Source organism: Fukomys damarensis, unplaced genomic scaffold (genome assembly GCF_012274545.1).
Source record: "Fukomys damarensis isolate Sample0158 unplaced genomic scaffold, DMR_v1.0_HiC HiC_scaffold_27, whole genome shotgun sequence".
In the NCBI taxonomy this organism is placed as follows: Eukaryota; Metazoa; Chordata; class Mammalia; order Rodentia; family Bathyergidae; genus Fukomys; species Fukomys damarensis.
Window position 1 is genome coordinate 37,900,935 of NW_022900939.1, and position 3,730 is coordinate 37,904,664.

Genomic DNA, 3,730 nt, shown 5'->3' on the forward strand with positions numbered 1-3,730 from the left:
AAAAAAAAAAAAAAAATTATATGAGGCCTTAATCCATAAAATTTAAAACTGCTAAGCAATCAGGAATTCACAGCACCTCTCCCTAAACTTTTGCAGATGACATCATAGGGGTGAGTAGGCCTTTCTACAGCTCTCTTGACATTACTCTCTTTCGAGGACAGAATGCTGACTTTACTATAATAGCTTGACTAAAAATGGCATTTCTTAATATCTCATCACAAACTCAAATCCCAGTCTGTTAAGGATTTGCAACATTGATTCTACTTCCAGGATGCATTTGAAGAGATTTAAAAATCTTTGTGAGAAGAGAATTTATATTTCAATACTGTATAATCCCAAGCTACCTATCTTCTTAGTGACGTTGAGTGTATATTTATGTAACACAAATCTGAAGTCCTCAAAACATGGGCAGCTAATAAAGTGCACAAAATATTCAGAAGATCACTAATTTTTCCGGAATTTCTGAACTGAAATTTGTTTTAGTGTTTCAAGACAACATGACCTAATGAAATAACATGAAATTTGGATGCAGAAAGAGTTTAAACCTTGACATTGCTACTGCCCGAGGTTCTTGCCTATATATTAATTTTAGTTATTATTTTTTTTTGTACCAGGGATTGAACTCAGGACGTTGTGCTTGCAAGACAGGCATGGTGCCACTGAGCTAAATCCGTGGCCAGTACTTGCCTATATTTAGGTAGTTTAACTTAGAGTTGCATTTTCTACAAATGTAAGTTGGAAATGATAGCATCTATATTTTATTGTTATGAATATTGATAAATTCTTACAGGGTGTCGGTTTTATATAATTATTGTTATAATTACTGACAAAAATCTTTGATTTGGCACCAGAAAAAATGATTCATATGGATAATTAAACCATGTTTTAGTATAAAATAGCCAGTCACTTGACATGGTGACCACTTACTAAATTTTCCTCTGGGTGAAAAGTGCCAGACCAAACCTTCTCCGAAGTCTTTTGTTCTGTTTGCATCCAAGTTCTCAACCTTGAATTGGTTGAGACAACCCAGTATCTACGTAATAAATTTACCAGTTTGTTGGAGATAGGTCCTGTTTGTTGTCGGCCTGTAAACAAAAATACTATAACTATAACTAAGCATGTAACAGCAGGTCATAGGTGCCACCTTAATTAACACCAGGAATGTTAAACTAGTGGTAATAAATACTTTAACAATCATTTCATTTTTCATTATTACTTTTCAGTCAAGATAGTGGGACACTCTTAAGACTCTACAAGATCTGATATAGTTTTCCAGCCTTGTTTCATAGCATTTGTCCATTTGTCCATTTTGATTTCTGTCCTCCAATCTTACTGAAATTTTCTCTATTTTTATATAATGAATAATACATACAGAGTAAACATACACATCTTAAGGGCATAATTTGCTGAATCTTCACCAGTGTATACACTCATAAAGCACTACCCAAATTATAAAGCAAATCCACATACCCGCAGTGTTTTCTCAATTCTCTTTCCAAGGAAACCACTACTCTAAACTAAATCTTGCCTGTTCTTGACTTTTATATAAGTGAATCATACAGTGTGTTATTCTTTTATGCCTGGATTCTTCATATACTATTCTGAGACTCACCCATGTTATGGCATTTATACATAGTTTATACTTTGTTGTTGCTGTGTGGTATTTCATTATATGAATATCCCCTAATTTATTTAGAGAGATATTTGGTTTGTTTCTAGTTGGTGGCTACTATGAATAAGATGGCTACCATGAGGAATCATAACTGTAGGCATGATTGTAATATCTAAGTCTTTAGGCACTCTTTTCTCTTGGGTTTATGCATAGAAATGGAATTGATGAATTAGAGAGAGGTATTTTTTTTCATGTTGACATTGGTAGATGATGTCAAATATTTTTCCAAGCGGTTGTACAATTTTACCTGCTACTAGCAATTTATAAGAGTTCCAACTGTTTCACATCCTTTCCAACATTAAATATTTTCAGTTTTAGCAATACTGATGGATGGGTAGTGGGATTTCATTTGGGTTCTATTTTGCATTTCCCTAGTGAGAAATTCATGAGTCAGTTCTAAATTTATACGGAAGTACAAAACACACAGAAAAATCAAGACAGTGTCTCAACATTCAGATATTCGGTATTTCAGAGTTCAAGACTGGCCATCAGGCCACCAATATGCAAACCGTGTGGAACAAAGACCAGACCATAGACCGGCACCTGCACAGTCACTTGTCTTCAACAACGGTGCTGACTATTCCATACACTAGAGGAAATTAGGTTCTCCATAATAAATGGTTCTGGTGTATTGTGTTTTTAATTAATTCAAAAATTTGATTAAATGTATTTTTTATGCCTGAATAGCAAAGCTAAAACCGTGAAGCTGTAGGTCTAGCAGTTGGAAAACCATTTTATATCTATGACCAACAAGTCAAGATGAGGGAAGTACTCCCATAAGAAAGCTGTGGGGCAATAGATGCCTCAGGTTTGGCAAAATCAGCCTTGAGATGGAAATGCCAATTTCCCACTAATAAATAGGCAGAAGCTAAGTAGTTTTTCATCAATTTATCCTTTCTTCTTATCATACCTATTTTTTAAACAAATAGCTTATTGTTGTTCTTAGTCACAAGTTGTATTTCCAAAAGGAGCTGACAAGACATGTCCTTCCCTTAACGTGAACTTGCCATTTGCCAATCAAAGGACAATCTGGATTCCTACCACTTAAGTAGACTGTACCTGGGCCAAACAATGCAGAATGGCAGAAATGGTGGCACATAACTTTGAGGCTGGGCTGTGTAATGCCAGGCAGCATCCCTATTGTTCTCTTGAAAAGCTTACTCTTGGGAGGCTCTCTTTCAGAACTCAGTCCACTGTGAGTACCTCAGTGCAGTGGCCACATGTCAGGACTCCACACACTGAACAGTCCCAGCTGAGCAGTCTTCATGTCATCCCAGAATAAGCACCACTCATGTGAGGAACAGAGGCTCTGTGTAATTCCATCTCGCAGGCTTTTGAGTCACTCCTTGTAATTGAGTATCATATATTCATCTCTGATATACTCTAGACATATGGAATTTGAAAGCAAAAATGGTTATTATGTTCTAAGTTTGGGATGGTTTTTTATGCAACAATAGTAAATGGTATCTTTCTGTTTTTAAATAAGTACTATACTGAAATACATTAGTGTTATTTGCTGTGACAACCTATCTCTAATCAGTGTTCTTAAACTCATTTGAGTAACAGCCTTTCTGAGAATCCAATAAAAGATTTCTCCCTCTTAGAAAAATTCTATGCTCTTGCATAGAATTTTATTTTTCACAATTTCAAGAACCCCATGTACCTCTTAAAATGATTCTCCGTCTCTTGGAAAGAGAACCCTGGTCTAACTGACAATTTAAATATAATAGATTGACCAATTGTTTTTGATTGGCACTCATTGAGGAGCAATTGAACATTTTTTAAGACAAGATAATATTTTACCTAATCGTTAATTCAGATATTTTCTAACATATTTACACTAAAAGCTCAGTATTATCATCAGGATAAAAAAAAGTTAGTATACACATCTATAACTGCAAATAATGATTTTTTATTGAATCAATTAATTTTTCTTAAAATTAGGATTTGTAGAAATAAGGAAATGATTTTAAATTAATGGTGCCAATCATGGCAACTAATTTCAAATCGTATATTATATATGTTAGCACCGAATGCAATGGAAAAAAGTCATTTTGT